General features: G+C 54.2%; 1 pseudogene; it reads left to right on the top strand.

The window, feature by feature from the left end:
• The first annotated feature begins 324 nt into the window (after positions 1-324).
• LOC149367282 (uncharacterized) lies at positions 325-10,073 on the top strand (annotated as a pseudogene).
• The last annotated feature ends 2,288 nt before the right edge of the window (positions 10,074-12,361 follow it).

The following is a 12,361-nucleotide window of genomic DNA, read 5'->3' on the forward strand; positions in this document are numbered from 1 at the left end:
CCGCTGGCTGCGGAGACGCCCGCCGGTCAACCTTTCAACATGGCTCTGCCTGAACAACGCGGATACGACCCCACGACTCTGTCGTGGTCGTCTGTCCCTGCAAGCCAGCCAGAGGATGGCCCATCCACCATTTCGGCGCAGCAAGCTGCCCTTTTTCAAGTCGTTGAGAGCAGGCGCCGCCGCCGGCAGAACGCACGAGGAGCTGCAATGGCCAAGACTCCTCTCGACAAATCGGCAACGGAAGCCGCTCGCGCTCCGTTTTCTAAATGTCCACAAAAGACATTTTCACCAGTCTCCAAGTTGACGCTCAAGCCAACGGTCAGGATGAACCCTGACGATTACGTGATCGTGCTGCGGCCAGGCAGTACGGTCGCCCTCAAGACAGCATTCCAGCATGGTGAGCTCGGCGCTGCCATTTCGCAACTCATCGGCAGACAGCATATGAATGCGATTACAATTCTCCCAATTGGGAACAAAATATTATCGTCTGTGGCACGAAGAACCCCGAGGTGGCTTAAAAGCTCCTGACGGACATCCAAATTACCACCAGCAAAGGATCGCTCCCGCTTCACGGACACCTCAAGCTCACCGGTGATGTGTGTCGTGGTGTGATTACTGTGCATAACCTGGAAACCAGCGAATCCTTGAAACATAGTGTGCAGTGGCGCGGTGGTGAATTAGTCCATGTGCGCAAGCTGGGAACATCGAATGTAGCTGTGCTAACTTTCGAGGGACGCAGCGTTCCGCGTTACGTCCACTACAATGCAGAACTGACTCCCGTCAAGGAGTACAAGAAAACGGTGCCAGCGTGCTTCCGTTGCGGCACGCTGGGGCACCGGGTGGACAACTGTCCCACCCCGGTCAAGGAAAGATGCGGCCTTTGTGGCCAGAACGTGGGGGTTGGTACTGAGGGGATGGCCCCCCACGTTTGCAATCCCATGTGCATAATATGCGGGTGCCCGCACCTCACCAGCTCCCGCGAATGCACCAGCAAATTCATCCGGCTTCCGCAGCCAGGGCCCATGCCGCCAATCAAGCCACCCAAGGGAGCCAATTCCGGCGCGACACGGGGAAATCACGCCACCGGCCGGCAGCAAAACAACCAGAAGACGCCACGCCCTCCCCGTGGCAAGACAGCAACGGTACCGCCACCACCCGGAGCAGCGGAGTTCCCAGCTCTCAGCGCTTCATCTGGCGGCGCCGCCTGCAACCAACCCAAGGTAGGCAGCTGGGCGAAGGTCGCCTCCTCTCCTTCCCCTCCTCCCTCCTCCCCCACCAGCACCGCCGAGACGCAGGAACTCAAGCGCGAGCTCGCCCTCTTGCGAGCTCAAAACGAAAAACTAGCCAGCGAGCTTAACTCGCTCAAAGCCCAATTCACTTATCAGGCGGGTGGCAGCACGCAATCATGGGCTGTCTGAACGCGAGACCCTCAATATGACAAATGCACTAATCATTAGCCGCATTACATATCACCTTCCATACCACATACTCACTCAGCGGCAAAGACAACAGGCAGACATCCTAATACGCATGGCTGTCACCTCTGCCTTACGTCTTCCACGGACGGTTAGCACGAAACGTCTCCTGGCCACTGGTACCCACAATACAGTGATCGAATTAATAGAGGCTCAGCGCACCAACCAATTAGTCCGCCTGAGTCGCACGGAAACAGGACAATGCCTACTGCGACAGCTACGTCTCAATCCACCAATTCCCACCCCAACAAGTCCTACACCTTACATGATTTCTCTGCGCACGCAGGATCACATATATCAGAAGCCCCTACCGCGCAATATGAGTGCTAGTCTCCATCACGGTAGGCGGCAGGCACGAGCGAGCTATTACACGAAAACATACAGCAACCGCTCCGATATCCTTTATGTCGACGCGGCACAAAATTCTAAACCAGGATATTTCACGGCAGTCGCAGCCTATGAAGACGGCACAGTGGGGGCCGCTGCCACTATTCGAACTAATTCGCCTGCAGAGGCGGAAGGAGCCGCCATCGCACTTGCTCTGGCCCACTCCATCATTGACAAAAACATAACAGAAATTTGCACAGATTCACAGGCCGCGTACCGCCACTACCTACAGGGCGTGGCGACTCCGGCAACACACCGTATTCTTACCACGGCCACCTCTCTCGACCGAACGGTTACTCTGTCGTGGGTCCCTGGGCATGCCTCGATCCCCGGTAATGAGCGCGTTCATGCGCTGGCCCGAGAACTCTCCTCCCGGACCCCGGAGGATCAGGCACCCAACCCTGCGCAAGAAGCCCCTTCGGTCCTCTCTACATATCACCAAATTACCACATTTTACAAATTCAGCCGCATGACACTGCCACCACCCCACAGTACCTTGTCGCCCTTATCCAGCGCCACATGGCGGCAATTACAGACAGGCTGCTTTATTTCACCCCACCGCCTCTCATGCTTTCATCCCACCTTTCCTCCTGATTGTAACACCTGTGGCGTGCCCAAATCCACACTTTTCCATTACCTTTGGGAATGTCCTTCCCCAAAGGCAGTATCCCCCATCCCCAATCCCACTCATTCTTCCTGGGAGGCTGCTTTACGGACCGCTCAGCCCGCCGGCCAGAAATGGCTAGTGGATCGGGCTTTACATGAAGCACTAGCCCGTGGACTCCTGGACCAGTAGGGGACCACCCTGGAAGATTTTTTTTTGTGTAATAAAGTTGTTTCCATCCATCCATCCTACTCCGCCCGCGTCGAGCGGCGAGGAAGAAAACATCACAGACAGGCAGATTCCTACTCCTGTGGAGCGTCGTGCCGCGGCCCTGGAGACCCGGGTGACCGCGATTGAAACACAATTGGCTGACCTCCCCAAAATTATCCACGATACCATTGCGCGTCAGGTGGAGAGTGTCATCGCAAAGGTGATCACAAGCCGTAACGCACATTATCCAAAAATGGATAAAAGACAATCCGCGCGTCCTTAAATGCGTAGGGCCCATCAGGGACGCTAACCGCCCCTCTAAATTCAACAGAGTTATTCCCGATGAGTTTGACTTCTCGGAAGACTCCTGCACGTCTGCGCCGGGCACTAGCGGACTGGGGAGTCTTAACAACGTAACCCCACCCTCCGCCACCGACCATGGCCCCCAACCCTAAGTCGCGAGCAAGAACAACTCAGCCGCTTACACTAACGCAGTGGAACTGCCGTGGTCTCAAGAACCGCACGAAGCGGACTCATCTCCGCCTCTATCTTGAGACATCGTCGGGTCGCCGCCTTCTTGCCCGACTACACATCCAACACACCACTCTCATGGAAGAGCGCGTACGTATTCCATCCCAGTGGAGATGCGCCCTCCACGTGCGCCTTCTTCCCGCGAAGATGAACCGTGAGGACCATAATGGCCGGCGCCTGGCGCGGGCGGAAGCCCTGGCCCGCCACTATGGATCGAAACCCGGCGTATTCTACGTGGATGCCTCCGGCCCCCACCATGGGGGATGGTTCACGGCCGCAGTCGTCCACGAATCCAAAACAGTGAACGGCCTTACTTTCCGAGCCCGTGACATAACACACGCGGAGGAGGTCGCCATTGCTTTGGCTGCATCTCATTCCAATTCAAAAACAATTATTTCCGACTCGCGAGGGGCATGTCGGAACGTCGAGCAGGGCTGGGTACCGTATCTAGCCTACCGCATTCTCCAAAACAGCGTCTATACCGGGGACCCCGCTCACCGGCGTATCGTTTGGGCTCCTGCTCACATGGGCCTTGAGGGAAATGAGGCAGCTGACGACGCCGCCCGCGCGCTCTCTCACCGGACATTCCCCTCCGACCCCGACGATCAGGAACTCGAATTCTCTCCAGCTTACTCGTTTAAAGACATTTCTTTACTTTATCAATCTGGCCATAGTCTTTATACCCGCCCGTGTAAAGGTCTCTCAAAGGCGGAGGAGCGGCTTCTGCTTCGCCTATATACAAATACTTTGCTGTGCCCGGCAGCTCTAAAACACTTTGACCCTTCTTTCTCTGGCAGCTGTCCGCACTGTGCGTAGAAGTCTTCGGACATCTACCACATGGTGTGGGCCTGCCCCTCCAACCCTGCTATCCCCCCTCACCCCAACCCAACCCGGGAGGACTGGGAGGCGACCCTGCTCGGCTGCTCTGACCTGCAGGCCCAACGGGCCCTGGTCGCGCGAGCCCGGGCAGCGGCCGACGCCACTCGGGTCCCGAACTAGGGACCTCTACCTAGTACTTGTGAGGGCTGGCCCCCTTTGGGTCAGCTCATACCTCACCTCCCGAAGTTTATCTGTAAATAAATGTTTTCCACCACCATCTATCTTGAGACCTTTGAGTTCCTCGTTGCCGTGGTTGCCCTTCAGGAACCCGGCGCCGGGGCCAAACTAACAAACTACACTACATTTCAACACAACCCGCTGACATGTATACTTGTTCATAAGCAGTATACTGCGCAGGAGGTCACGCTCCCCACAACACCGCCTTTCCCATACACGATGGTTTCAGTGCTGCCCCTAAAGCGGTCTGACCCACCTGTACACATTCTAAACATTTACTGCCCACCTAAACTTAAGAACGTCACGTTCAATGAAATTTTCACCCAAGCTATGCAGGTGGCTGGAACGGATCCCCTTCTCATCGTCGGGGATTTCAACGCCCCGAGCAGGCTATGGGGGTACCCACGGGAGGACAGACGTGGGAGGAAGCTTGCGGAACTTCTTTCCACACTTGGACTCACTTTACACACTGACCCCGCCAACCAACACGTGTCGGCAATTCGATTCAACGAGATACTTGCCCGGACCTCACATTTACACGCAACATACGCCATGCCGACTGGCTGAATACAGAAGACACTCTGGGTAGTGATCACTGTATAATCAACACAACCATTTACATGCGTCCCCTGAAACGCCCACTAAAACAAGCTCGTGTCCCGGACTGGACGACTTTCCGCACCTCTCTACCTATCGTAGACCCCCTCCAGTCGGGATACGGCGCATGGTCCAAATCGCTCACGTCTACACTCACACAACACGAAAAGCAGACACAGATCACAGAAACACAAACGGACGTGGACAACGACTTGCTCCACCTTTGGGAGGCCCGCCGCAGCCTCACGAAGCGATGGAAGAAACAGAAACATAACAGACGCCTAAAGAAACGCATCCTCGAACTCACACAACAGGCAGCGGAATGTGCTACTCAGCTAGCCGACACTAACTGGGTGGACCGGTGCAACGCGGCTGCGCGCCAGATGTCTGGCCGCAACACGTGGCGCCTATTCCGCGCTCTCAACGATCCAAAAAATTCAGGGGGCACTTTGGCTGTCTAAAGTGAGTAGAGGCGGAAGCGTTTTCCGCACCACCTTCGCTGTTTCTGTGGCACTGGTGGCGTCACATATATTTGAGTACTAATTACTAAGTGATGGCAAATGACTAATTAATTGTTAATTACTGATTTGTGCCTAAATACTAATTAACTGCTAATTAATGACGCTTAAGCTTCGCCTTTAGGAGTGGAACGCGACAGCGCGTTGTAGCGCTGCCAGGGAGTCAACGGAACGCCACCACCCGTTCGGCGCGATGCCTTGCCCTTTGAACGCAACGCTTTTTGAGGAAAGGAAATGGCGCAGTAATTCTCTGTTATCTCGGTGGACACCTGAACCGCACCGTAGAGGAAGGGAGCTGGGAGTGAAAGTAGATAGATAAAGAGGAGCCGTATATGAAAATTGTATTTGAGGAAAGGAAATTACGCAGTAACTGCCTCACATATCTCGGTGGACACCCGTCAAAATTCAGGGGGGGGGGCACTTTTTAAGGCGGAAGCCTTTAATGTCTCATCGTTGTAAGCAGCAGTTGTCGACAGAAAATGTCACGCTTTTCAATTGGTGGAAACGGTCGTGACGTCACAGTGCGCGAATTTCAAACGGGGCCAATTGCACTTTGGCTAGTACCCATACAACCAATTGAAGGGATCGTATAGTGATGCTCCAAGTAAGTGGGACTGAGCTTCGTTAATTGCTTAAATACCCAATTAGCCTAATTAGCTTTACTAGTCAGGCCATATAAATAAATAAAAGCGATTAAGAAATTGGTCGAGCTCAGGAACCGAACCCCGGTCTCCGGAGTGCGAGACGAGCACGCTACCACTCCGCCATGCCAGCTCGACGGTTTGGAATGAACAAAGGCGCGTCTAGTGAATACGGTGTCTTCACTCACTCTCATCCTCCTCCATTCCCTTCCGGCGAGGTTTAGGTGTCCACCGACAAATGAGAGACATACATTTCCTTTCCTCAAAAACCAATTTACCGACGAGCGAGGCGTAGAACCGAATGGGCGATGACGTTCTATGGACTCCTTGGCAGCGTTGCAAGACGCTGTCCCGTTCCACTCTTAGGGGCGAAGCTTAACATCTTAACCACACATCAGTGACCACACTTTAGGTCAAAAAAGTGCCCCCCCTGAATTTTGACGGGTGTCCACCGAGATATGTGAGGCAGTTACTGCGTAATTTCCTTTCCTCAAATACAATTTTCATATACGGCTCCTCTTTATCTATCTACTTTCACTCCCAGCTCCCTTCCTCTACGGTGCGGTTCAGGTGTCCACCGAGATGACAGAGAATTACTGCGCCATTTCCTTTCCTCAAAAAGCGTTGCGTTCAAAGGGCAAGGCATCGCGCCGAACGGGTGGTGGCGTTCCGTTGACTCCCTGGCAGCGCTACAACGCGCTGTCGCGTTCCACTCCTAAAGGCGAAGCTTAAGCGTCATTAATTAGCAGTTAATTAGTATTCAGGCACAAATCAGTAATTAACAATTAATTAGTCATTTGCCATCACTTAGTAATTAGTACTCAAATATATGTGACGCCACCAGTGCCACAGAAACAGCGAAGGTGGTGCGGAAAACGCTTCCGCCTCTACCCACTTTAGACAGCCAAAGTGCCCCCTGAATTTTTTTGACCTAAAGTGTGGTCACTGATGTGTGGTTAAGATGTTAAGCTTCGCCCCTAAGAGTGGAACGGGACAGCGTCTTGCAACGCTGCCAAGGAGTCCATAGAACGCCATCGCCCATTCGGTTCTACGCCTCGCTCGTCGGTAAATTGGTTTTTGAGGAAAGGAAATGTATCTGTCTCTCATTTGTCGGTGGACACCTAAACCTCGCCGGAAGGGAATGGAGGAGGATGAGAGTGAGTGAAGACACCGTATTCACTAGACGCGCCTTTGTTCATTCCAAACCGTCGAGCTGGCATGGCGGAGTGGTAGCGTGCTCGTCTCGCACTCCGGAGACCGGGGTTCGGTTCCTGAGCTCGACCAATTTCTTAATCGCTTTTATTTATTTATATGGCCTGACTAGTAAAGCTAATTAGGCTAATTGGGTATTTAAGCAATTAACGAAGCTCAGTCCCACTTACTTGGAGCATCACTATACGATCCCTTCAATTGGTTGTATGGGTACTAGCCAAAGTGCAATTGGCCCCGTTTGAAATTCGCGCACTGTGACGTCACGACCGTTTCCACCAATTGAAAAGCGTGACATTTTCTGTCGACAACTGCTGCTTACAACGATGAGACATTAAAGGCTTCCGCCTTAATACAAACACGCACGGAAACCCAACGCCACTTACATAGGGCATTGCACAGCTTTACAGGATCGACAACACAGCTAGCGCACACGCTCAGGGATCGATACCTGTGCACCACTAAGGACCCCCGGCCGGCGGCGTACTCCTATGCAGGCGAAGAGAACACGGAGCTGGACACTCCGTTCCAGCTCCACGACCTCCGGGCGGCCTTAAGCAAGATGAAGCGGAGCACTGCACTGGGGCGCGACAAGGTTACGGTCAAGCTCTTGGCCAACCTTCCCGACGCAGCCTACGCCGCGCTCCTCAAATACATCAATAGCATTTGGGACGGAGAGACTCCTCTCCCTCTCGATTGGAAATCGGCTCTCGTGACCTTCCTTCCGAAGGCCGCCAAACCTATTGATGTCGAGAACCTTCGCCCCATCTCCCTCACGTCTTGTGTCGGCAAGCTGATGGACACGATGGTGCCTGACAGACTCTCCGATTATCTCGAAACACAGCACATTTTCGCGGACACTATGTTCGGTTTTCGTCCTCACAAGTCAGCACAGGATATACTTCTGCAGCTCCACCACGACATTTTAGATCCTGTAGAATGTCCCCACAACGACACGGTGGTCCTGGCCTTGGATCTTAAAGGCGCATTCGACAACGTCAAACATGAAGTAATCCTGGACCACCTCAGTAACACCAACTGTGGCCACAAAACATTCCATTGCATAAGACAATTTCTTACAGACCGTCAAGCCTATATACGCATACAAGATGCGGAACACGGGCCATACACCATCGGCTTGAGGGCAACACCTCAAGGTGCGGTCCTGTCTCCCCTGCTCTTCAATTTGGCAATGCTTCGTCTTCCCTCCAAATTGTCTTCTCTGCCCGGGATACATCACGCTCTTTATGCGGATGACATTACAATCTGGGCCACGCAAGGTAACCTGGGCCACATGGAGTCCTGCCTGCAAGGAGCGGCAACCGTAGTCGATGACTACGCGGCCTACTGCGGACTCCAGTGCGCCCCAGCTAAATCAGAATTTGTGCACTTACGTCCCTCCCGGTCGGGACACAACACCGCTTCGCATCAGTCTCCCCTCGGGACCGATCCGGGAGGCCAAGGAGATCCGTGTCCTTGGCCTCTTCATACACCACCAACACAGAGTCGACACCACCCTAGCCAAACTTCGCACGGTGGGAGACCAGGTAGGCCGCATGGTCCGCCGGGTCTCCAACAAGCGGGGCGGATTACGAAGCAAGGATGCACTGCGGCTTGCCCATGCTTTCGTAACGAGTAGAATCCTCTACTCAACTCCCTACTTGCACCTGCTCAAACACGATGATGACCAACTGGAGGTCATCCTGCGGAAAGTCATCAAGCGGGCTCTCGATCTCCCGGTCACCACGTCCAACCAGAGGCTTCTGGCCTTGGGCGTGGTGAACACATTCCGGGAGCTTCGAGAACCCCACTTAGTCAACCAATACACGCGTCTTGCACAGACCACGTCCGGTCGCCGCCTCTTGGACCGGCTACACATCAAACACGACTACCACATTGAGGAAAGGGAGAGAGTGCCAGAACCCTGGAAACGTGCCCTCCGGGTCCGACCCCTTCCCCGCAACATGTCCAGAGAAGACCATGGCGGTCGTCGCCAGGCGCGCGCGGAAGCGTTGGCGCGATACTATGGTAACCAAGAACACGTGTATTACGTGGACGTTGCCGGCCCACACCACGGGGGGTGGTACACGGCCGCAGTCGTACACAACACAAACAGTTAACGGGCTCACTTTCAAAGCCTACAACGCAACACACGCGGAGGAGATTGCCATTGCTCTGGCTCTCACGAATCCCAAGTCAAAACACATCATCACCGACTCGCGAGGGGCCTGTCGGAACTACGAGTTGGGCTGGGCTCCCCCGCTTGCCTGGCGCATACTGGAATATAGCTGTCGATGCGAAGACCCAACTCCACGCAACCTGATTTGGGCCCCCGGTCACCAGGGACTCCAGGGAAACGAACAGGCCGATCAGGCCGCCCGCGCACTCTCTCCCCGGGCTATCTACCTGTCCTTGGAAGGGTACTCCCAATCAGACAATCAGGCCCTTACATTCAAACAAATCACCGATTACTACAAGGAGCAGCACCGGCGCTACCCGGCCCCTTGTAAGGGTCTGGATCGCGCTGACGAGCGCCTCCTCATCAAAATTCTTACTAACACTGTGCTGTGCCCGGCGGTGCTTAAACATTTCAATACATCCTTTGATGGCGCGTGCCAGTTCTGTGGGGAGGTGGCTGACACCTTCCACATGGTTTGGGCGTGTCAATCAAACCCATCTATCCCCCCCCAACCCCAACACCACCAGAGAGGACTGGGAGGCGGCTCGGCTGTCAAGACCTAAAGAGCCAAAAGGCTTTGGTTCAACGGACGCGGGCGGCGTTGCTTGCAAATGGGGCACCGGAATAGGGGCTCCACCCAGTATTGTAAGGGGAAAGGGCCAATAGGGGCCTACCCCAGTCACCTTTCTGTAAAAAACTTAATTTTCCATAAATGTTTTTCACCACCACCACCACCGCCGCAAGGACCCGCCGTTGCATATACTCAACGTGTACTGTTCTCCAAACTCAAACGAGTGTCTTCTTCGGACCTCTTTAACCGTGCGCTAAGAGTTGCGGGTCGCGATCCCCTGCTGACTGTGGGCGACTTTAACGCTCCCGGTCAGCTGTGAGGGTATCGCAAGGAGGAGTCGCGCGGACGTAGGCTGGCGGAACTTGCGTCCACGTTGGGCCTCACCCTCCACACGGACCCTGTGCACCCAACTCGGCTAGGAAATTCCGTGACACGGGATACGTGTCCGGACTTAACCTTCACTCGCAACATACGACACGCAGACTGGCTCAACACCGAGGAGACCCTCGGTAGCGCCCACTGCATTCTTAACACTACACTACGCACACGACCCCTCAAGCGTCCCAGAACCCAAGCCCGTATCCCAGATTGGACGAAATTCAGGCAAAATTTTCACACACTTGATAATACACCCATTTCGGAGCAAGGATACCCGGCATGGTCCCAACAGCTGCTGACGCACCTTTGCTCGCTTGAAACTCAGATCCAGCTCTCAGAGGCGGTCACGGACGTGGATAACCACCTTCTACACCTCTGGGAAGCCCGTCGCAGCCTCGTCCGCCGTTGGCGACGCCAGAAACACAATAGAAAGCTTAAAGCTCGAATTGCCGAGCTGACCCAGAAAGCGGCAGTGTACGCGGCCCAACTCGCCGACTCCAACTGCGTGGATAGATGTAACACGGCAGCGTGACAAATGTCCAGCCGCAACACGTGGCGTCTCTTTCGAGCCCTAATCGACCCAACCCAAACACGAACAGAAACACAAAAACATTTGCAGCGAGCCATGCACGCTTTTCCTGGCAACACAACTCACTGGCACAGAAACTCCGGGACCAGTATCTGTGTACAGCCCAAGACCCCTGTGGATCTGCGTACTCTTATGCAGGCAGAGAGAACACGGAGCTGGATCAACCTTTCCAGCTCCATCATCTGCGGACGGCCCTCGCCAAAATGAAACGGGGCACTGCGCCAGGAAGGGATAAGGTCATCGTCAAGCTTTTGACGAACCTGCCCGACTTGGCATACCAGTCCCTCCTCGCCTACATCAATGCAATTTGGCGCGGGGACACCCCCCTGCCAATTGACTGGAAAACGGCTCTGGTCACTTTCATCCCTAAAACAGGCAAACCAGTTGACACAGATAACCTCCGCCCCATCTCTCTCACCTCTTGTGTGGGCGAACTAATGGAGACGATGGTGCGGGATCGGTTATCTGCATATCTTGAACAAAAACATGTCTTTGCGAGCACCATGTTCGGATTCCGCCCACACAGATCCGCACAGGATGTCTTCCTGCAACTTAATCGGGAAGTCCTTGACCCTCTCGAATGCCCCCATAGTGACCGGGTAGTACTCGCCTTGGTTCTCAAAGGGGCATTTGACAATGTTACACACGAGATCATACTCACTAACTTAAGTGTCAGACCGACTGTGGCCTTAACACATTGAGATACATATGACAATTTTTAATTGATCGTCAATCCTACATCCGCATCCAAGATAGAGAGCATGGTCCTTACCTACTCGGCACGCGGGGAAACCCCCATGGGGCGGTACTTTCCCCGCTGCTCTTAAATCTGGCTATGATGCACCTGCCGGCACAGCTGGATGGTGTCGCCGGCGTGCAGCACGCCCTGTACGCCGTTGACATCACTCTGTGGGCCACGCAGGGCAGCACAGGAGACATTGAAACCAGCCTGCAAACAGCGGCGACGATAGTAGACCGCTACGCCCGCCGCTGCGGTCTTCAATGTTCCCCTCAAAAATCGGAATTTGTGCACCTCCGCACCTCACAGAAGTGCGCAACTAAATTCTCTCTTTCTCTTGAGAGTGGTCCCATGCGCGAAAGTGACGAGATACGGGTACTAGGACTCTACATCCACAAACACAGACGGCCAGACACTACATTGGCCAAACTTCGAAAGGTAGGGGACCAGGTGGGCCGTATGGTCCGCCGGGTTTCCAACAAACGCGGGGGGTTACGAAGTAAGGATGCCTTGCGGCTGGCAAACGCCTTTGTAACCAGTCGAATTCTCTATTCGACTCCTTATCTCCACCTACGGAAACAAGAGGAGGATGCGCTTGAGGTCATCCTTCGCAAAATTATTAAGCGTGCCCTTGACCTCCCCGTCACTACTTCAAACAGCCGGCTTATGGCTCTTGG

The sequence above is a fragment of the Amblyomma mixtum genome, chromosome 1, assembly GCF_055824585.1.
Source record: "Amblyomma mixtum isolate Tamu chromosome 1, ASM5582458v1, whole genome shotgun sequence".
NCBI lineage: Eukaryota > Metazoa > Arthropoda > Arachnida > Ixodida > Ixodidae > Amblyomma > Amblyomma mixtum.